The 24,803-nt window shown below is 37.8% G+C and overlaps 1 pseudogene; it reads right to left on the bottom strand.

Moving 5' to 3' along the window:
* Positions 1-7,394: 7,394 nt before the first annotated feature.
* LOC122120536 lies at positions 7,395-8,448 on the bottom strand (annotated as a pseudogene).
* Positions 8,449-24,803: the final 16,355 nt, after the last annotated feature.

Below are 24,803 nucleotides of genomic sequence, written 5' to 3'. Positions count from 1 at the left end.
CTCTTAAGATGATGTGCTATTGCTTCCCAAACCCAGTTTCTTCAAGTATGTGTTTATTATCTCACTCATATATTAAGATATTGCATGCATTGCATGTCTTTTATTGTGACAGATACTTAATATTATTTTTTTCTTTTGAGCAGAGGTGCCACATGAGCAGTTAAATCCAGGTTGTTTTTAAATTGATCCTTTAAAATGAGGCTTAGTTTATTCACTTCTTATATAGATATCAATATAGTGCTGGAACTTCAGTAGAAAATATTTCATAGCTAATATCAGGCTCGGTTAAATATCAACTTTAGGTTAGTGATTCGCAGACATTGACTCAGATGTCACCGCACATTGAGGAACCTAGCCCACTTCTGTATGAACACATTTAGAAATGTTGTTATTCTTCAAACTTTGAGAACCATTGCCCAGGGTACTGTGAACACCAGTTAACACTGGCCTAAACCTATCTATCTCTGTATTTGGGTGTTAAAGTTTTTCCCCAAGTGGGCCTCCCTCCATAATAAACTGTAATGTGGATGCATAAACAAATAGTAACCTAAAAAGTTTCTCTAATAAATAAACAACTGAGTCCCAGTTAACCCTACCAGTTAACTTCTATTCAATCCCAGGCTAAAGTCTGCCAGAATTTTCCCAAATAAGTCAAATGTGGAACTTCACCAAACAGATAATCCCTTCATGCCATTTCCTGTTTTCTGATTATAAATATAACTTACCATGTTGGAAATGGGGACAGGGTGAACTATTTTCACTCTGGAATGCTACCACATTCTAGTACTCTGTCTTGCTCAAATAAGCTTTGTAAAATGAAGCTGTATTTTTTTCCAATTAGTGCTTTCAGATTTATTTTATTTTTGCTCTTGCATATCTCATTATTATATATTTTTGCTCTTGCATATAGTTGGAGTAGATAGGCCAAGATTTAGAATATTTAAGTCCCAGACATACACAGAGATAAGTATATTTGTCTTAGTTCTTGGATAATACCAAAAATAAAGGAAGGAAGAAGAGAGGGAGGGAGGGAGGGAGGAAGGGATGGAAGGAGGGAGAGAGGGAGAGAAAAAGGGGGGAAGAAAGGAGGAAGGAAGAAAAGAATAAGAAAATGCAAAAAGGTGGATCTTGTAGTGAATTACTTATAGTAATTTATATTAATGCTTTATCTCCCCATGGTAATACTCACTTTGAGAATTATGATGGCTTACCAGTCTGAAGTACTAACCACTAAAATCATCAGGATCTTGGAGTAGCTAGCGTGCATTTGATCTTGATGCCTGTGTATTGTAAGATAGCTATAATTTGAGCATGATTCATTTTTCTTTAAATACGTGAAACTGAAAGTGCCTTAAAGGCAGAATTTGAGCTCTATTTATATGGATGTTCAGTGTCATTGAATGTCTGTGAAATCTGTGTTCACCGTGGATGAACGTCAATATTTACTGTATGATGAATGCCTGATTATGATAGGTTTAAACATATTTTATCCTTTGCAAAATATTAACCATTTTTGCTGCTGGTTTTGGTGCTTCTAAGGGTTGAACTTACTGCCTTGTACTTGCTAGGCAGTACTCTACCACATGAACCATGCTTATAGCCCCTTTTTCCATTGATTAATTTTAAGGTAGGGCCTTGCTTTATGCCCAGGCTGGCATTAGTTTTGATGCTCCTATTTGTGATTCCTAGTGTTTCTGGGGATGACATACACAAACAATGGGGCCCAGCAGAGATGAACATTTTTATATCTTTTAAAATTTATATTTGGTAGGTGAAAGATTATCTGTTATAGAAAGATATTGGGCTTGGCTAACACCTCCAGATGTTTTTCTCAGGTATCCTTTGATAAAACTTAAACATATTTGACTAAATATAGTATTTTTTCTCAGAGTACTTTTAAACTACATATATATGAAGGAAATATTAAGCCATGTATTTTTATGTCTTTACAGTAAACTAATAAAAGTGCTATTTTAAAGAACTATTTAATCACTCTCTTAAATTTTCTGAGATTTTTTTAAATGAGAAAGTTAAGTTTTTTGAAGCAAAGATTGGTACTAGATAAAGCAGAAATCGTTGGTTTTGTAATTAAGATCTTAGGAACCGAGTTATTGTCAACATATAAATGTGGGGCTGGGACATGGGGGAGGAGTTGGGAAAACCCCTTTCCTCAGCTTCCTGAGAATGCTTAAACAAATGTTTCATCTTTGTATAAGGTATGGACAGTAGATATTCTAAAATAGAGCTGTATAGCCACAAAATTACACTTCTTATCTATAGTTTTCAAAGAGCCATTTCTTCCTCTTTTCCACCTTTTTTGGGAGGATGAATTCTACAATAAAGTCTTCAGGGAAGTAACCTCCCCATTCCCCCCCCCCCCCCCCCCCCCGCAATCTTCCAGGACCACCTATCCCCAAACCTAAGCTACCACCAAGAACTATACATAAAGGGGTTTGGTATTGATACTATCTATTTTTATTTATTATTTATTTATTTACCTTTTTTTTTTGGTCAGGCTTGAACTCTGGGCCTGGGTGCAATCCATCAGCTCTTTAGCTCAAGGCTAGCGCTCTACCACTTGAGCCACAGCACCACTTCCAGTTTTCTAGTGGTTTATTGGAGATAAGAGTCTCATGGACTTGTCCTGCCTGAGCTGGCTTTGAACCATGATCCTCAGATCTCAGCCTCCTGAGTAGCTAGGATTATAGGCATGAGCCACGGGTGCCCAGGTTAGTATCAATATTATCTAAAAATGCACATGAAAAGAATGATAAGTACACATCATTATTGAAAGATGAAGATGAAATTTTATGTTTCTAAAGACTAGTAGATGCATTTTCTCATTAGAATAACTATGACTAATAACTAGTGATTTATTTACTATTACCAGTGGTTGAATGGTAATGGAAGAATGTTCTATTACTAGATCTATCATCTCAGGGTTACATTTAGAAACATGCACAACCAGAAATATAGCTATCTAGGCTATCAATGTGGAATCAGATTGAAAATCCAGGTGGCCTTTATTAGTAGAACATGGTCTATTTCCTCTTTATAGGTATCTCAGAAATCTATACCTTTATCACAGTGATACTGTGTTGAAAACATTGCTTTAATGGATCATGGACTTATATAGTCTACTCTACATAAAGCTCTTTGATCATTTCCGAATCAGAAGGTTAAAAATTTATCCAGTTTACATAGTGTTTTGTATGTTGAAAACAAACTTTACAACTTTGGTGGGGGGCAGGTAGTTGTAGAGGTGGGAGGGAAGATGGTAAGGGGAAAACAAAGGAGGAGGCAACAATGCTGATAGGAAATGTGCTCATTACCTTGCTCATGTAACTGTAACCCCTCTGTACAGCATTTTTACAATAAAAAACATGCAAAAAAGGATATTAGAAGAAAAAAATATCCAGTTTAATTACCACTTCATGGATTACTAGAACTTTTTAAAATAAGCTATCTGATATTGATTTATAATTATATCTCTCATATCTTAGATGTTAACATTTTCCACCCATAATGACAAACTCCTGCTAAGTGCTAAATGCATTTTTGGCAAATAAAGAGTATGACTTTTTTACTTGTTAGAGTGAAATTCTTTCTTACAGACATAAGAACTGTCAACTTTCTGTAGTTTTCAATCTGTGACATATGAATAGTTCAAAATATGACATGGTCATTTTCCTATTGTAAATGTTAACTTATTTACTTGAAAAAAGGGCACTGGAAATACACATAATTCTCTCATAATAGCTCTGAAAACACTAAACAGCAAAAAAATATAGTTCATATGCTGGAGAAATGTCATAAGTGAAGTATTGGAGTACTTGCTCTTGCAGATGTATTATACTTCCGGAAAGTGTTTGATGGACTGATGGACTGATACATATACCTTTTCTTTCTGAATATGAAAAAGTTTACTATTTTTTATTTTTAAAATACTTGCCAATAATATGAACTCAGTCAAAATGGAGAAAGTTAGGGATAAAGTTACAGCCTACAGTTTACAGATACTGTGACAGTTGCATGAAGTCAGGGTCAGTTACCCAACTATCTAGTTTTCCTTACAGAGCCATAGTCATCCTTCTGAAACAAATTAAATTTGAAATATTTAACAATTCTGATAACATAACCTTTTGCTACAATTGGCAAACACAGGCGTTAGTGTAATTCTCTCATACTAGCAATAATCCTTTTGGTAAGAGGGATAAAAGAGACTACAGAGGAGTATTCTTAAGTTGAAACATTTAATTTGAAATATTTATAAGCTATCCATCTTGTGATAATTTATTTCATAAGCATTTTTACAGTTCTTTTTATAGTGTAAGGGTAGGATTTATAACAGAAGACTGGATATTTCCCTTCAAAGATTTCAGTTGTTAAAATAATCTTGACTCCTTTTGTAAAATTACATTTTAACTCAGGCTCTTATCACTTTCTCAGCCTAAACCATAGTATAAGTTATTTTTTTAGTTAGAGGATTTGATATTTGGAAAATAGGTGATTTAGTGAACATTTTAATCCCTAATGTAGATGATCAAATAGACTAATGCTAGTGTGTGTGTGTGTGTGTGTGTGTGTGTGTGTGTGTGTGTGTGTTGGTCCTGGGGCTTGAACTCTCTACTTGGGTACTGTTTCTGAGTTTTTTTTTTTCTTTTTGGTCAAGGTTAGCACTCTGCTACTTGAGCCACAGCTCCACTTCTGGCATTTTGATGGTTAATTGAAGATAAGAGTGTCAAGGAATTTCCTGCCAGGATCTGCTTTGAACTACTATCCTCAGATTTTAGCCTCCTGAGTAACTAGGCTTACAGGCATGAGCTACTTGAACCAGGTCATATTTTTTGTTGTTTTTTTTTTTTTTTTTTTTTAAAGAAGTTGCCACCTATATGTTTCTTCACGACTCACAAATAAGATGCTTAATATTTAATTCAGATAGATTAGATGCGCACTCAGTGTTTGAGTCAGATTATGTTGGCTTTTCCTCTTAACATTTAATTCAAATAGATTTGTTGCACAATCAGTATTTGAATAAATCTGAAAGGATTAGGACACACTATATAAAAACAAAGTTTACATCTTGGGGGAAGATGGGGGAGTTGGGGAAGTGGGGAGGGAAGGAAGGGGAGGGGAAAAACAAAGGAGGAGGTAACAATGTACTCATTACCTTACTCATGTAACTGTAACCCCTCTCTACACTATTTTTACAATAAAAAACATAGAAACAAAAAAATTAAAGGATTAGGAATGAATGATTAAGTATACAATCTGTGGATTAGGAAAAGGATAAATGAAAAAGAAGAATTAGTAATGTGGAGGAGGATTGCAATGTTGACTATCATGAGCCAGAGAGGGTATATGAGAGCACGTTTGAGTGATGACATAAAAGAGGCGGGGGAGAACCATGCAGACATAGATGGGCAAGTATTGCATGCACAAGCAACCGGCACACGTCAGGAATGCTGGCAGAGCTTCTCCTGGCTGGGTGTAGTTAAAGGAAGTGAATAGGAAGGTCAGAGGGAGTGGGTCACGCCGGACCTTGTAGATAAATGAGAAGACTTTGGGCATTTACTCTGAGTGAATGGAGAAGCTTTGGAAAGGGTTTTATTAAACAATTTGGTAGTGTCATCTTTTTGTTTTTTGCAAGATTCCCGTGGCTGCTATTTTGAGACTAGGTGTAGTCAAGAAATAAAGAAGTGAAGCCATTGATAAAACTGTTGTATTTATTCTGGTAGGAATGATAGTAGTCTAAACCCAGAGAAATATCAGTTGGTGTTTCAACAGGTAGCACATTTAAATTTTTATAATTCAACTGGAAAACTTTTTTTTGCAAAGGAAATTGCCAAGCGTGGGTAGGTTATAGAGTAACCACAAGAATGGTGTAGTGACAATGGGTGAGTAACTCTTACCATGATTACACTCCAAAGCACAAGGGAAGACTAGAATTCCAGAACCTACAGAGGAGAGAGTTATATAGAAAAAAGTGTTTCTTGGGAAAAACAGGACCATCGTCATTTTGGCTGACCTCAGAGTGAGCTCTGTTCCCTCTCCTTTCTATCGTCTATCAAAGTCAATGCTCTCCATTGAAGAAACACAATGAGGAGCCAGAACACAAGGGGACCATTGGTGTTTGTACAAAACTAGCTTCCTGGGTCAGAGAGCAATCCAAATTATAGTAAACACTAGCTATGAAGAGACAAAAAGTTTTCACCAAAACCTCTTTTGTTAGTGCGTGCCCTCAATGACAGCACTATGTGTTTTCTCTGCAACAATCTTGCTTCCTATCATCTGAATAGATCAGCACCATTAATAATTTCACTGCATATTACTCTTACCATTGGCCATAACTGTACCATATAATCTAGGAGGTTTTTTGTTTAAATCATATAGGAGCTGGGTGCTGGTGGCTCATGCCTATAATCCTAGCTACTCAGAAGGCTGAGATCTGAGGATCGTGGTTCAAAGCCAGCCTGGGCAGAAAAGTCTGTGAGACTCTTATCTCCAATAAACCACCAGAAAACCAGAAGTGGCACTGTAGCTCAAGTGGCAGAGTGCTTGCCTTGAGCTGAAGAGCTGAGGGACAGCGCCCAGTCCCAGAGTTCAAGCCCCACGACCGAAAAAAAATCACATAAGATTACTCAAAGTTTTATTTGTGCAATATATGGTTCCCTGTTTTTTTTTCTTTTTTTAGGTTGCCTGTTTTCCACTGTTCAATGACTTTTGGTCAAAGAAATGCTGACAGACAAGTGTCCAACAGATGGATGTGTTCATAAATCAATTCCCATCACCATTGTTAGCAGCAACTTATTTCATCCAGGGTAATCAGAAACAATCACAGTAGCTAGTACAAAGCTCCCTTCTCTACCTGCTGTGTCAAATCTAGTAGCCTTGGATTTTTCAGACTCTTTACCTTATCAATATCTATCTGAATATCCCATACAATCTCAGAGTACAACCCATCCCTAATATTGTTCTTGCCTTAACCATTTTGAATATGTTAAATTCTCATGTCCATTTGATACCTAGTAGAGAATGATCATCCTACTGATTTTGAACATATACATTGAGAGTTCTGCCAATGGTTCAGACTTATAAATGTTAGAATCAATATGGCTTTTTGAGATCATCAAGAAAGTGAATGTAATAGAGCAAAATCTTAAAAATTAAGCCTCAGCAGTGAGATGATGATACGTTCTAAAGAGTAGTAGGAACCAGAAACTTTGACTGGAATGACTATGGAGGAAGAGAAACCAAGCGAGATCCTAGAAGCAAAATGTAGATGAGGTGGTTTTTTTTCATTTTTTTATTTATAGGGGAAATTCTCTTTTCCACATACAATGATTCATTCTGATACCAAAGCACATTGTTTTCTCTCGATAAGCATCACAGTATCAAAATGTTGGCTTCTGGTTTGTAGGTGAGGAATCTGTCAGCAGAGACACCAGGACATCCATGATTGTCCATTTTCTGTGTTCTGCCTCTAGGAATGATCATGGAGAATAAAATACCTCATCATCTACTTCTTCTGGCTTTCTGGGCAAGCTGTGAAAAAATGTCCAGTCAGGGGCAGCAACTTTAGCAGTCATCATTGTAACCTGGTAACCTTGGAAATCCTGGAGCTTCTTTTTCTTCTCTTCTTCCTTTGTCCCATACTTATCCAAGTGTCTGTAATTGTGCAATGGCTCCATTTGCTGCTTCCAATGGATCATTTGTCAGCTACAGTTTGGCACTATTCTCTTTGGCATACTGCTCTGCCAGCTTGGTTACATTAGGATCTGGCTCATAACCCTTTGGAGTAGCTGCTTGAAGGTGCATCCCAAATTTTGCTGCACTCATCCTGATGGAGTGCAGGATGTTGTGTCCATCCCTTATCCAGCTGAGGGTAAGACCTTTGGGAAAGCTGTAGTGTTCCTGGAGTGTAAGGTAATTAGCCAGGATCTAGATAGGATGATACAAGTGTGACAGTTCATTGACAATTGAGATAGATGGTTCTTTAGCCAGAGTATTCAGATCTGATTGTCTATACACTCGAGCCAATACTGCATCTGTCATACCAGACAACACACAGGCTGTGTCTGTGAGACTTTCATTCACACTCAAATGAATGTCTTACGTGGTAAGACAATAAGTGTCCACCCAGCAGAGCAAAGCCTGTTTCTGTGGATAATCTTGAGTGCTTCTTTGCTCAAAGATCTTGCCTAAGGACGTTCCTTGCACTAAAGGCAAATATTCTCCTTTCTGTTTTATCCTGAATTCTAGATTAGCAGATAGCCATAGCAGATATTTAAGTTCTTCTCCTGTAAAGTTCTTTAGAGTGAGGATGTCATGACCCTTCAATTTGACTTCACTTTGTAGTAGCTTACCACACCAAAAATGTTGAACCATGAAATGGTGACCATTTCTAGGAACTACATTATTCAACAGGATCCTCAAATTAGACAGCATCTTATTTTTCTTTTTAATTTATTTGCTAGTGAGAAGGATGAGTTGGTATTCTTTTCTTTTCTTTCTTTCTTTCTTTCTTTCTTTCTTTCTTTCTTTCTTTCTTTCTTTCTTTCTTTCTTTCTTTCTTTCTTTCTTTCTTCCTTCCTTCTTTCTTTTTTTCAGTTGTGGGGTTTGAACTCTGGGCTTGGGCGCTATTCCTCAGCTCTTCAGCTCAAGGCAAGTACTCTACCACTTGAGCTACAGCGCACTTCTGGTTTTCTAGTGGTTTATTGGAGATAACAGTCTCACGGACTTTCCTGCCCGGGCTGGCTTTGAACTGTGATCCTCAGATCTCAGCCTCCTGAGAAGCTAGGATTATAGGTGTGAGCCACCAGTGCCTGGCAAGTCTGTATTCTTGAAAAGTCCACAGTCAATCTATAGATGATGGTTTAAAAAGGACTATAATCAAATGATGCTTATTCATTAAATTACAATTAACCAATTCATTTAGTAACATTGAGACCATGAATAACTTTCAGTAGGACAGTAAGGCTAAAAGCTGGAAGGGTTTGGGTTTAGAACAGAAAGGAGAATCTCAGTAAGTATAGTGATACTTCTTTCTACATTTACTGTTAAAAGGGTAAACTTCCGGAGGGGGGAGTGGGATCAATGGTTTGTTTTATAATAAAGAAGAGATTAGGAGCCTGATTATATATGGTGTTAGATGTAACTAAAAAATAAGAAATATTTAATGGTAAGGAATAGGGATGAATTAAGGGAGAGGAATGAATGAGTTGGCCTTAGCTAGTTATCTGGGAGGTCTTATGGAAATTCATTGACTGTATGGGATCCTAGCCATATAGAAGAGCCCACAAGGTGGTGAGAGTTTGTGGATCTAATCTAGTTTCAGCCACAATTTCCATGAAACAAGAGTAGAGTTATCAGTAAACATGAATGATGGAGGAAGAAGTGTGGAATATTAGAAGAGGAAGTCCGAGAATAAATGGACTAGGGAAGCCGTACTTGCTGGAAAGAGTAAGGCACCATACATTTACCCATGACAAGACTGAAAACAGTCAGCGTTGGCCCATACTCCTCTCCAGGCCCTTGCATCTGTGGGTATGTACATCGACCAATAATTGGCTGTAATGACAAATGTAGTTGAAGTCTGACAAAATCTAAAGACAGGATCTCATCTTATCATTCAGTTGGACTGACAAGCAAAATAATACATTTGACTTGTAACTTACATTAATCCCAGAAGTAATGACTAAATAATAAACTTTAATGTAAAATATAGCCATTTTTCAAGATTAACTTTAATATCAAGCATTTTTTTTTTGTCGGTCATGGGGCCTGAACTCTGGGCCTGGGCTCTGTCCTTCAGCTCTTCAGCTCAGTGCTAGAGCTCTACCAGTTGAGCCACGGTGCCACTTCTGGCTTTTTCTGCTTAGGTGGTGCTGAGGAATTGAACCCAGGGCCTCGTGCATGCAAGGCAAGCACTCTACCACCTTCTCAGCCCTAATATCAAGCATTTTAAACTTTAAAATTAAATTAGCATTTTCATATGCTAAAACATATCATGAAGATCCCCTGGAGACTAAACACATTTGATCATATAATAGTAGAAAAGGAAAATTAGTTTATTGTTTTTAACTCTGATTCTGTAATAGGTATAGGGTAATTTTTGTCATTTCACACCAGTTTAAACAGGGATTATACCTAAGGAAAGTGAAATATTTCTGTCTATTCTGGTTTAGACCACTAGCATATTTTATGTTTTAAAATAAGACAGATGCAATTTCTACATGATAAAAGTGGAGCACATGAGTGAATTTGTGCTTCCTTCCAGTGTAGTTTTCTCTATATGTAATTCTTCTGGGTGCCTACATTTTTCCGTTATCCTTCTGTGGGTAGAGTTAAGGCACAACCTCATGGAAGACATTAAAGATGGCATCTATTACATGTGGGGGATAATTCAGAACCTATTGGTCCTGGTTGTTGTTCCTAAGTTTATTTCAGCATTTTAACATGAAAGAAAGTGGAGACTTGAGTCGATGGCACACATGTTGGATAAGTTTTGATCAAAAATAAGAACTTGAAAATAGAAAAATAAGGGGGGCGAGGGGAGCATGGAATAGTAAGGGGAAACAAAGGAAGAGGCTACAATGCTTGATAAGAAATGTACTCATAGAGTTCCGGGAAGATGGCGGAGGAGAAGCTGGAATCTGAACAAGCTCTTGCATAGAAAACAGTTTCAGAGTTCCAGTGAACAGTCCCAAGCCAGAGAATCACACCAAGTGTGCCATCACAGGACAGAGAGTTAGTCAAGAGAGGGGAAGCCAAGCAGACACATCTGAGCGCCTGCCAGCAGCTGCTGCTGCGGCGGCAGGGTCGCGGCAGCGACCACCGCTGCGGGGGCACACCTGAGACACAGTCCGGGACGAAGGAGCCAGACGCAGCAGACGAGCGGATTCAACTCAACACCAGCAAGAACCGACAAGGAGCGGACAACTCCATCCTGCACTTTGCAGACCAGAGACGACCCGGGATCCAAGACTCAGCGTGAGTAGAAGCCCGACTTCCTCACTCCTTCTCTGGGAGCAGAGGAGGGAAGGCCACCCCTCCCCCCCAGCACCGGTGATCTCCATCTTGGATACCGACAAAGCTCGGAGGAGCGGCTAGCTCCAGCTCAGGCCTTGGAATAAAACTAGTCATTTAGCAGGTCACAAGAACTTAACGGCGAAGTGACCTCACAGACTCAGTTCCATCCAGGGAAAAGTCACCCAGCTCAGGCGCCAGCCATTGGAGTGGCTCTCCTCACTGGGTAACCAGAGCCAGAGGCTGCCCCTCCCTCTAGCAGCCACCACAATCAATTGAAAAACAGAAACCCTGAGAATGGCTCCAGGCTGGGTGCTGTGAGTTTTTTTCACAAAATAGCCCCAGGGAAAAGCTACTGTTCATTGAAAGGCCTCAACTCTACCCAGAACATAGCCTCATCACTGCATCCCCCTCTTTTGTGATTCTCAAAGCAGATCACCCTCCCAGTAAACTAACCTGGGAGGGGGATCTCAAAATCTTGGGTAAAGCAGAGCATTTTTCTGCCTGTTCCAACAAACTGACTTAAGAAACCAATCAAGCCACAGGACCTCAAGCTGACCAGAGACTCCAACCAGACTCTGGTTACAGACAAAAGGGAGATACAGGACTCTTCCCACCCCTCCCAAAAAAAAAAAAAAAAATCAAAGAACTTTTTTTTTCTTCTTCTTCTTTTCTTTTTTTTCTTTTTTTGTTTTGTTTTTTTTTTTTCGTTTTTTGTTACCTTATATATATAAAAAAAATTTTTTTTGCTTTTCTAAAACTTTTATTAATCTTTAATTTTTGCCTCTTCTGAAAAAATAATTGTTTTCCATTAACTTTTTTTTTTTCTCCTCTTATAATTTTTATTTTAGGAATACGTGAATGTGTGTTTTCCTTTCTTTTCTTGTCTTCTTTCTCTTTTTCTTTCATTCTTAATTATCTTTTTGTTTTTTGTCTAGCTCTACTGAACTTCTGATCTTTTCTTCTCACTTTCCTATCCTTTCCATCTTTTCCTCTTTGTTCTTCTTTATGTGACTTAACTCTTGTCCTGCACATCCTCAGATAAACCCGTAGTTAACCAGTAGACCCTATCCCCCATTGTGTACACACTTAATCCACAAACTTATTACTCAATTCAAAACCTCTGAGACTTAAATTCATTAATAGCAGTACTACCTCTTTATACCTATATAATATTTTAAGCATTTTTCAAAAGTTTTTCTCATCTCCTCTATGTCCCTCCCTTCCTCTCAACATATTCATATTCCTCTATAAATAGATGGTCTTTTAATCTCTAAAATAACATTAATTTTTACGTTTCTATTTTTTTTTCTGGTCTCTTTTCATTCCCCTTTCCCTTTCTTCTTTTTCTCTCTCTACTTGCATCCTACCCAACCTATTTCCTGCATTGGGATTAGGACATAGTTAACTCTCCCTGTGCCTCCCCACACCAATCTATTCCTATTTTTTACCCACATCTCTCCCTAACCCTAATAATTTCTGGTTTTCCAAATTCTTCTCTGCAGTTTGAAGCCCTTTAACATATAGTTGTTTGATGTCGAATAGATGTATCTGTTGAACTAGATTGTATCTGTAGACTATTGACTGTCCAAATGCAAACTTTGGTTGATGGTTGCCTTAAGATAGTGTTCTAGCACAAAACTGGTGCTATCTTCATCTCAAATGGGCAGAGTAAGCCGGAAAAACACAAGAAAAATGGCAAATTTGGGTATCTCAATTCCCAATCTTGATAATCAGGGGTTAGAACAGATAATGAATAATCCAGAGGAGAGTTCCCAAACAGCTCTACAAACACTGCTGGCAAACATGATAAATGAAAAGTTTGACAACGTACAAAGGACTCTGTATGAGCGTGATAGGGAGAGAGCGGAGGCATCCCAGAAGTTTATACAGGAATATCATAAGCGTGAGGAAGCTACTCAAAAACTGATACAGGATTTGCGTGAACAACTTGAGAATACTCAAAGAGAAAGGGAGGAATGGCGTGAGCAGGCTGAGAACACTCAAAGAGATCTGCAGGAATCCCACGAACGGGAGGAAGCTAATCAAAGAGTAATACAGGAATTGAGAGACCAGGTAGAGAACACACAAAGATCACTAAAGGCATTCATGGAATCCATTAACAAAGAGCTGAAGGAAGTCAGGGAGACCACAAAGGGAATGCTGAATGGAACCCAACAGAAGGAATGGGAGCCCAAAGAAACCATAACCAATCAACTAAGTGATTTGAGGACAAACACTGAACACCAAATTAAGGAAGTAAAGAAATTCATACAAGACCTAAAACAGAGCTTCAACAAAGAACTTGAAGCCATCAAAGCTGACCAACTAGAAGGAAAAGAGATAAAAAACAAAGTAGAGAGTCTTGACAGCAGGTTAGACCATGCAGAAGATCGAATCTCAGGGGTTGAAGACAGCCTAGATATTATAGAGAAAGAACATACAACCATCCAAGACAATCCAAGAAATATGATAGATCTATCCAACACCTGGAAGACACCATCAGAAGGCCTAATCTAAGGATAATGGGTGTAGAGGAGCACCTAGAAACAGAAGTTAATGGTCTAGGAAATTTGTTTAACAGGATCCTAGCAGAGAACTTCCCAAACATGCAAAAAGATAGGCCTGTCCAGATACAAGAAGCCTTTAGAACCCCAAATAGACCAGACCAGAATAGGACATCCCACTGCCACATTATAATCCACACAGGATCAACTCAGAACAAGGAAACGATCCTTAAAGCTGTCAGAGAGAAAAGGGTAATCACTTATAAAGGGAAACCAATTAGAATCACCTCAGATTTCTCAGCAGAGACAATCAAAGCAAGAAGAGCCTGGAATGATGTATGCCATGCCCTAAAAACAAACAACTATCAACCAAGAATACTGTACCCAGCTAAACTCTCCTTCATAACTGAAGGCCAAATAAAAACCTTCCATAGCAAAGAAAAATTGAAACAATACATCTCCACCAAACCAGCCCTACAAAAGATTCTTAAAGATGTCCTACACATAGAAAACCAACAAGACCGCAATAAAGGCCAAGAAACTGCACCCAAACTGAGAATCCTAGAACCATAGGAAGAACCCAGTTTTCGCAGCCCCCAAGAAGGTAGATAACATGGCAGGAACTCCCAAATACCTCTCAGTCCTATCTCTTAATGTTAACGGACTGAACTCTCCAATTAAGCGACATAGACTGTCTAGTTGGATTAAAAAACAGGACCCTTCTATCTGCTGCCTACAGGAGTCACATCTTGCCCGTAAAAACAAACACATTTTCAATGTTAAAGGCTGGAACAAAATCTACCAAGCAAACGGCCCCCATAAACAGGCGGGAGTTGCAATCCTAATATCAGATAAAATAGACTTCAAATTAAAATTCGTGAGAAGAGATAAAGAAGGTCGCTACATACTAATTAAAGGATCTCTCCTTCAGGAGGATATTACAATTCTAAATATCTATTCGCCAAACAATAGAGCACCCAAATTTATCAAAGAAACACTATTTTCCCTCAAATCCCATATAGATCCAAAGACATTAATTGTTGGGGATTTTAACACACCACTCTCCCCAGTAGATAGATCAACTCGGCAAAAACTCAACAGAGAAACCACAGATCTAAACAGCTGCATAAATCAACTAGACTTAACAGACATTTACCGAACATTTCACCCAGCAGCATCAGAATACACGTTTTTCTCAGCAGCACATGGAACATTTTCTAAAATAGACCACATTTTAGGCCACAAAGCAAACTTGTCTAAATTCAGAAACATTGAAGTTATACCTTGCATTCTCTCTGACCACAAGGGAATAAAATTAGAACTCAACACCAAAAGCCACCAAAGAAAGTCCGGTATCACATGGAGGCTGAACAACACACTGCTGAATCATGAGTGGGTCATGGAAGAGATTAGAAAGGAAATTCAAATGTTCATGCTATTCAACAAAAATGAACACACAAAATACCAGCTCCTCTGGGACACAGCAAAGGCAGTACTCAGAGGCAAGTTTATAGCTCTGAGCTCCTACATCAACAAATTGGAGAGATTTGAAACTAACAATCTAATGACACATCTAAACCTCCCTGAAAAAGAGCAGCAAGATAAACCCCAATCCAGTAGATGGAAAGAAATAATCAAAATTAAATCAGAATTAAATGAATTAGAATCCAAAAAAACTATAGAAAGAATCAACAAAACAAAGAGTTGGTTCTTCGAAAAACTTAACAAAATTGACAGACCCTTAGCAAATCTTATCAGAAAAAGAAGAGAACACACCCAAATTAATAAACTCAGAGATGAGAATGGAAACATCACCACGGAAACAAGCAAGATTCAGAACATTATAAGGGAATACTTCTCAAAACTTTATGCTAATAAGTTTGAGAACTTGACAGAAATGGACCTCTTCCTAGCAAATATTGACATGCCAAAACTAAACCAAGATGAGTTAAACTATCTTAACAGGCCCCTATCAAACATTGAAATAGAAACAGCAATAAGAGACCTCCCAGTTAAGAAAAGTCCAGGACCAGATGGTTTTACAGCAGAATTTTACAAGGCCTTCAAAGCAGAGCTCACACCAATTCTCCTCCAACTCTTCAATGAAATTGAAAGAGAAAGCTCACTACCGAACACATTCTATGAAGCCATCATAACCCTCATCCCAAAACCAGGCAGGGACTCATCAAAGAAAGAGAACTATAGACCCATTTCTTTGATGAACATTGATGCAAAACTTCTCAACAAAATTTTGGCCAACCGACTTCAACAATTCATCCAAAAAATCATACACCACGATCAAACAGGATTCATTTCAGAGATGCAAAGCTGGTTCAATATACGCAAATCAATTAATATTATTCATCACATCAACAGGAGCAAGAATAAGAACCACATGGTTATCTCAATAGATGCAGAAAAAGCATTCGACAAGATCCAACACCCCTTCCTGATGAAGGTTTTGGAAAAATTAGGAATCCATGGAACATTCCTCAATACAATAAAGGCTGTATATGACAAACCTACAGCCAGCATTATACTCAATGGTGAAAAACGAAACCCATTTCCTCTTAACTCAGGAACAAGACAAGGATGCCCACTCTCTCCACTTCTCTTCAATCTAGTATTAGAATGCCTAGCTACAGCAATAAGACAAGATGCAGACATAAAGGGGATCCAAATAGGGAAAGAAGAAATAAAACTCTCCCTCTTTGCAGATGACATGATCTTGTATTTAAAGAATCCCATAGACTCCACTCCCAAATTACTCAAGCTGATTCAAAACTTTGGCAAAGTAGCAGGTTATAAAATTAACCCCCCAAAATCAATGGCTTTTCTGTATGCCAACAATGAGAAAAGTGTGGCTGAAATTAGGAAAGCAACTCCATTTGTAATAGCCCCACAAAAAATAAAATACCTAGGAATTAACTTAACTAAAGAAGTGAAGGACCTCTATGATGAAAACTTTAAAATCTTGAAAAAGGAAATCAACACAGAACTTAAAAAATGGCAAAACCTCCCATGCTCCTGGATTGGAAAGATTAACATCGTGAAAATGGCAATACTTCCCAAGGCTATCTACAAATTCAACGCAATACCTATCAAAATTCCACCCTCATTCTTCAAGGAAATAGAAGAGGCAATCCAAAAATTCATATGGAACAATAAAAGACCCCGAATAGCAAAAACGCTCCTCAACGGAAAGAACACTGCTGGAGGAATATCAGTACCAAATTTCAAACTCTACTATAAAGCCATAGTAATCAAAACAGCTTGGTATTGGCATAAGAACAGACCTCAGGACCAATGGAATAGAATTGAAAACCCAGAAATGAACCTACAGACCTATAGCCATCTAATCTTCAATAAGGGAGCTAAAACAATAGAATGGAAGACAGACAGCCTCTTCAGTAAATGGTGCTGGCAAAACTGGTTAACTACATGTAGAAAACTAAAGCTAGATCCTTATATATCACCCTGCACCAGAATCAACTCCAAATGGATCAAAGACCTTGAACTCAAAGCAGACACTCTGAAAACATTACAGGATGGAATAGGAGAAACCCTGGGTCTCCTTGGCTCAGGCCGAAATTTTCTGAATAGAGACCCAGAAACACAACAAATCAAAGAAAGGTTGGACAAATGGGATTGTATAAGGTTGCAGAGCTTCTGCAGGGCAAATGATATAGCTAGCAAGATCAATAGAAAGCCCACGGACTGGGAGAAGATCTTTACTAGCCATACAACGGACAAGGGTCTCATATCTAAAATATACTTGGAACTCAAAAAATTAAACCACCCAACAACAAATCCTCAAAGAAACAACTGCCCAATAAGTAAGTGGGCGAAAGACTTAAAGAGAAGCTTCTCTGAAGAAGAAAGAAGGATGGCCAATAGACACATGAAGAAATGTTCAACATCCCTAGCCATAAAAGAAATGCAAATCAAAACAACATTGAGATATCACCTCACTCCAGTTAGAACAGCAAAAATCAAGAACTCTAACAACAACAGATGCTGGAGGGGATGTGGACAGAAAGGAACCTTACTTCATTGTTGGTGGGAATGTAAACTTGTTCAACCACTTTGGAAAGCAGTATGGAGGTTCCTCAAAAGACTCCACATAGAGCTCCCCAATGACCCAGCAATCCCACTTTTGGGCATTTACCCAAAGGATCACAAACAAGGCCACACTAAAGCTACCAGCACAACTATGTTTATTGCAGCATTATTTACCATAGCTAAGATATGGAACCAACCCAGATGCCCCTCAGTAGATGAATGGATCAAGAAGATGTGGTATATATACACAATGGAATTCTATGCCTCCATCAGAAAGAATGACATTTCCCCATTTGTTAGGAAATGGAAAGGCTTGGAAAAAATTATATTAAGTGAAGTAAGCCAGGCCCAAAGAAACATAGGTCCCATGGTTTCCCTTATTTGCAATATCTAGTATAGGTATGAGTCAAGCGGAAAAAGTCAGAGAATGTGATGTTAGGAAAACGAACCCTCAAATATGTATTTTAATGTTTTTGTTTCTTTCATGCATGTGTTTCTAACGCATTTATAAGATTATTTCTTGGTTGCTTTGTATGTCCCTCCCCCACAGTGTAACCCCTGCTTTCACTATATTTGATGTCAGTATAACATGTGGAGGAGACGGGGACAAACAAGTCGTTTAAGGATTCAGGTGGACCTGTTGCAACAATGAGAAGTACAATATGTCATGTCAAAACCAGCTTTACAATGTCGGTGGGGGAGGGGGGTGGGGGGGTATGATTGGGTGGGGGGGAGGGGGGAGGCTGGGAAGGGAGGTGAAGGGTAAACAAAGGAGGAGGCTGCAATGCTTGGTAAGAAATGTATGCATTATCCTGCCCATGTAATTGTAACCCCTCTGTACAGTATGTTCTCAAATAAAATAAAATAAAATTAAAAAAAAAAGAAAAAAGAAAAAAGAAATGTACTCATTATCTTGCCCATGTAATTGTAACCCCTCAGTACAGTATTTTCACAATAAAAAAATAGAAAAATAAGAAGTAGGAAGTGGAGTAAGTAGGAAGTAGGAAGTTGAGTAGACTTTATGGGACAATTCTCATCACTCTGAGAACATGGTCAGAGTTGTATTTCTCAAACAAGGAAAAGATTATATACTTGAAAAGACATTTGTGAATAAATAGATTTGCCCCATTGCCTTTATAATGTTTCTAAGACCAAGTTTTGAACTACAAAACCTGGCTTAAAATTGTTAGTTTGCTGAAAGATAGATTTATCTTTCCTATTAGAACAGCTAATTTGGAATAGCTGCATTCAGACTATTATAGTAAAGTATTTTCTTCAAATCTAGAAATGCTTTTTAAGGTTAACATTTATAGATGAGGAACTTGAAACATAAATGGTTTAAGTAACTTACCTAAAGTCATAAACCCAATAATGATCTAGCCAGAAATTTAGGGAAAGTTCATTTGAATACTTTAAAAAGGAAACTCCTAGAGGTCAGGCATCTGCCTTGTAGTTATGTATTCTTGAATGTAAGTTGGGAAGTCAGCCACTAATAAGTGATTATTTAATTCTTCCCTACTTAGACTGTGTGATTTGTCCCACAAATGCAAAGTGACATGGTACATTAAGGCTTTGCTCAGCTAATAAATGCTAGCATTAATTAAGACCAAAGTAAAACCCCATTACATTTTCTTTCAATTATTCTCACAATTGAGGCCAAAAATGCTTTCTGACATGAAATAGCACCAAATGCCTTCTTATCTCTCAGAGTTCACATTTTTAAGTTATGCAGCCCCAAATAAACACGCAAGTATATTTTTGTTTTTGACATCATTGTTTCAGACGTTTTGCCTGGTAAATCCCCTAATCTTCATATTCTCCATGGGCATCCATGTGAAAATGAGAGCCATCCTAAGCAATATGAGCTATCTGGCTGCATTTTGATAACTCCATTTTCCACTGTAACAAATTCCAATTTACTTGCCAACAACTTCAGACATCAACTCAAAGGGAAAGAAGGAAACTCTGGAGTGGAAATGTGTTTTAAACGATAGTTAATAAGATGCATTTTTGTAGTTGGAAATAAGTAGCATTGATCTGATATGGAGGGAATATGACTATGCTGCAAAAGAATAGCTTCAAACCAACTCTTTTGTAAATAGCTCTCTTTTCAATTTCCCTTTGATTGAAAGGTTTCTGGGTTAAAAAAAAAATCTATGGAAGGAAATTCATGCAAGAAAGAGGGTGGAGATGGAAAAAAAAGTTCACGCTTAAGTCACAGTCTATGGGATAAGAAACAATTTGAATATTAATGCACAACCTTGAGAAGCAAATGCTCTGTCCAGCAACCTTAAGAGTTGGCAGCTGGCTAGGAGCTGATAAGGAATGCTGGGTGGGGGTAGGTCCTGGGAGGAACTATTTCCCAGGGAAGGCTCTCATCTCTGGCTGGCATTAGAAAGAATTACAAAGCATGATTCAGAATCTAATTTTGTCAGCTGGTGATTGGCTCCCACGAAGCACTGGCCTCACAATGTGTTCTATTAAGTAATGGGAATTAGTTTGCTCTCTTTTTCTCTGCTTCATTCCTGCTACCCCATTTTCCCTTACAGATCTTCCCATGTCTCCCACAGAAATGCAGGTGGTGCGTTGCTTACATTTGTATTCCAAAAGATATTTCTAAATGTCTTCACCTTTCACCAGGGCTAAAAACATAGACGGATGCCAACACCACATTGACTTTTAAGTGTCGTTGAACTTTTTTGATGTAGTAATATTACCTTGTCAGAATAGGCAAAACATAGATGGATAAAGGGACAGTTTATATTGAACCCATTCCCATTGATTGACTAACCCCTATTTGGTAGTTCTGCGCAAAGAAAAGCTTTTATAGAGCAAGGAGTTACCCTCCATACAGGGATGCCAAGTAAACACATGGTATGAGTAATCATTTGGTTTATATTAACATCACAGAAACAGAACTGAGTTACAATTGACTCTTGAGCTTGCTTTTTTATTTGTAGTTGAAGGCCTGATATCTGTCAAAACATCTGTTTATTTTTAAAAAAATGATTTATATCATCAATGATGAAACTTATTTTCAAGGTTGTAATATGCACAGCTACAAAAGGTAGCATTATGTGTTCAGAGGACCTACAATGTGGATTTTATTATCCTTTTATATAACTTAAGAGGAGTTAGTTTTTCACAGATTTATGAAACAGATCCATTTCTCTTCTACTTTAAGACTTTGAAGACTTTGTGATTCTCTTTGGGTTCCAGAATACACAAAAATATAATTAATGAGCAAGAGTAATGTATTCATTGGATGGAGAGTTTTAAGCTAAAAATAGAGAGAGATCATTTCTAAGAATACTTTTCTCAACATTAAATTGCAAGATTCATTCTTTCTCACTGAAGCAATTTCCTTAAAAGAATTCTGAATCTTCCCCCCCCAAATTGAACAACCTTGATCTATGCAATATTTTCCTTATCTTCAAATTATGGCAGTTTCAGGTAGAAAGAATCAGCCTTCTGCTGAAGAAAAAGTTCTACATAGGGTACGAAAAGACCTGGATTCTACTTTTTGTTCTGGCATGAACTTGCCATAGCAACTTGAGTCAGTCATTTTCTGGACCAGTTTTCTCATTTGTAAGGATGAGGGAATTGGCCTGTTTAGAAAGTAAACATGCTTACTGGCAGGCACATATCAGATATATTTTACATGGCATATAGAGTTTTAAAAATAATTGCATTTGATTACTGTTAGGTAGCTACTGTCCTTCACAGTACATATTACCCTAAATGTGTATGTATGTATGCATTTGTGTATTGGCTAGCTTTTGCTGTGTGAGAAACAATCCCCAAACTTAAACTTAAGTGGCTTAAATGTAGCTTGGCAATGGAGGCTCATGCCTATAATCCTAGCTACTCAGGAAGCTGAGGTCTGAGAATCACAATGCAAAGCCATCCCAGACAGGAAAGTCCAGGAGACTCGAATTATCTACTAAAAAGCTAGAAGTGGATCTGTGGCTCAAGTAGTAGAGCAGTAGCCTTGAGCATAAAAGCTCAGGTACAGTGACCAGGGCCTGAGTTTGAGCCCTAGTTTTGGGACAAAAACAAACAAAAAAACTTAAATGTAATTGTTAAATAACAACTTTTTACTTAGCTCAATATACTACAGCCTGACATTTCATGAAATAGTTTTAGCAACTCTGTTGATCTTACCAATTACTTAGCTGTGGCTAACTGCCTTTATTTCTTGATGTTGCTGCCTTTCATATAGATCTATAGACATTTCTGAGCCAACTCATTCTCCAGCAAGTTAGCTTCATCTGGAAGCCTCTGGGTTTCAAGGGCATAGTAAGAAAATACATGTTTTTGTTAGTCGTTGGGCCTGAACTCTGTCCCTCAACTCTTCAGTTCAAGGCTAGCACCCTACCACTTGAGCCACAGTGCCATTTGCGGCCTTTTTTCTGCTCACGTGGTGCTGAGGAATGGAAATGATCACTCATATGTATTATTAATACTCAATGCCATGGAAGCTGAAGCACATCAATATATTATTTTATACTTTAGTCAACAAATAAAGATAACAATCACTAGCTTTTGTTGTATAACAAACAACTCCAAACTTAAGCTTAAGTGGCTTAAACCTAAGTATTACCACTAAAGCACAATGTTTAACTTAGCTCAATGTAGTTTAGTAATATTTAATACAGATGATTGTACCCCACACAAAATCGAGACCTGCTCTTGTCACATAGGCCTATAAATTGTTTTAATTGACACAAATCTAGTGAAGTGAAGAAGGAAATTAGAATACTCAGTATTTCTAATTCTAACCATCTTTTTCACAGAAAGAAAATCTAGGCAATAAAGTACACAGGCAAGACTGTTAGCTACATCCTTGTGATAAAACCAAAACACTTCACACAAACGAAGGCTTAATAGAATTCTTAAGCAAATATATTTAAAATTAGGAGGGAAATGCTTAAAATATGAATTAGTTGAAAGCTTTCTCAGTTTTTAAGAATCCTTTTCCTGAGTGTGTGTGTGTGTGTGTGTGTGTGTGTGTGTGTGTTTATGGGGGGGGGGTGATACGTACAAAAATGATCCAATTTTGCTACAGCATTAATACAATTGTAGCTTTGGAAAACATCAGCAGAAAAGAGAAGATGAGAGAGGAGGGAGATTATAGAAAAAATAATTAAGAAAACTGCTTAACACACAAAAAGTTGAAATAAAATAACAATGGGAAAACATTTGGGAAGAATGAATGACTTGCCTAAAGCCATGTACTTATATAATGACAAAGATGGAATGCAAAGACAATTTGTTTTCCCAACTCTTCATTATTTGCGTAACTCCATGTGATGCTCTAGCGTCAACTCCCCGTGAGATGGTGTTGAATTCTAATTCTATTTTGTACTTATTCTTACTAGCCACTCATTAAACGTTTGGTTAAATAATGGAAAGAGGCAGAGCCATGCAAATACGCTGCGAAATGGCAAAGCAGCCACAGAGTCCATTTTATTCACTTGTTAGGAAAGTTTCCAGAAGTTTCTGATGCCTCAATCAAGTTTGAACAGCTTTGCTTGACGTTCAAAATGCTAGGAAGTTAACTTACCAGCCATGTACATTTCTCTCATTTTGCTGCATGCTTCTTCTAGCTTCCAAGGAGCACCATTCTCAGCAATCTCTCCATTTCCTTCATAAAAACACTCTCCACCCTTCTTCCCTTCACTCCACCCTAGCATTCATCACCTTATTTCTTTGTTTCCCCTTCCATAAAAATTTTCTCAAACAACTCTTAAGCCTGATCCTACAGAGCTATACTCAACTTCTATCTCGATTATCAAGCCTCAATGTTCAGGGACTCTGATCTACCGCCAAGTACTTATGGGTAGTGGTAGTCTAGTGAGTGGCTGTCCATGAATCATATGTTTCGTCTATATAAACAAGAATATTTGCCACTTGTTGAAAGGTGCCTTCACCTTGTTTGTTTTGATAGCATTTGAGGCCCAGAAGTCTTGAGTGGGACTAATTACCAGTCCACCTCGATCTCATTTCTCTTTCTATATTTTTTGTCCTAGTTGGAGATACCAATATTAGTTCAACTATCCAAGCTAACCTACTATATTGTATCTCTTATTATTTTTACCTCCCACAGTTAATTGCCTGCTTAAAGTTTAATTGATTTTTCCACTACCACCACTGCCAATTACCATATCCTTTCTTCCTTTCCCGCTCTCATATCCTGGTTCATGTCCTGTGCTCTGAGTAGCTTTGTGACTTTCTTACTCATGCCTTCTACTTCTCATTTTGAAGCCTTCCTTTTAGAGGGTGCTCTGAGTTAGCCTCAACAAGTGTTTCTGTTTTCCTTTCTCTAAAAATCACTAATAATCATGACGATAGCTAGGTGCCGGTAGCTCATGCCTGTAATCCTAGCTACTCAGGAGGCTGAGATCTGCGGATCACAGTTCAAAGCCAGCCCAGGCAGGAAAGTCCCTGAGACTCTTATCTCCAATTAATCACCAGAGAACAGGAAGTGGTGCTGTAGCTCAGGTGGTAGAGCATTCACCTTGAGCTGAAGAGTGCAGGGACAGCACCCAAGCCCAGAGTTCAAGCCCCATGACCAACAAAAAAACATAATAATATTAATAATCATGATAATAATAATAATAAACTAAGAATAATTTTATGACAGGTTAAATCCCATTGGTTTCTTCTGTCTTTTCCTCTCTTATCCAAATACACGCTGTTATAAACTTTCATACATTTTTATGTTGCTTAATGATGATCTCCCAGAAGGAAATGCCTCCTTTCATCTCTACCAATCCAAAGCCTCTAGTCCATGTCACATAGGATACATAATAACATGCAATTATTATTGCTGTTATTATTGTTGACTGCTAAAATCAAATGGTAAGTTTTTCTGTGAACTTTCTTTTGTTTTCTCAATGAATATTAGTGGATCATATTAACAAATACCCATTACAAACTGTTCATTTTTGATAGTATAGTTGGTTGTTACTTAATTTTTTTCTCCCTAGTGAATTGTGAGGTCACTGAGAAAAGATGCTGAGAGAAGCTCACTTTCATACTATCACAGTATCTAGTCTATTTATGACCCATAGTAATTTCTCCTTGTTTACTGTAGGTGTAAAAAAATGAGAGGTCTCATCAAAAGATATGGTAACTGAATGCAACGAATAGTCCTGGATGGAATATTGGAGTAGGAAAAATTTTGCTATAAAAATCATTATT

Source organism: Dipodomys spectabilis, unplaced genomic scaffold (genome assembly GCF_019054845.1).
Source record: "Dipodomys spectabilis isolate Male_0828 unplaced genomic scaffold, ASM1905484v1 ptg000175l, whole genome shotgun sequence".
NCBI classification, from domain to species: Eukaryota; Metazoa; Chordata; class Mammalia; order Rodentia; family Heteromyidae; genus Dipodomys; species Dipodomys spectabilis.
The sequence above is the reverse complement of the archived record's forward strand: the minus strand, read 5'-3'. Positions and strand labels throughout refer to the sequence as shown.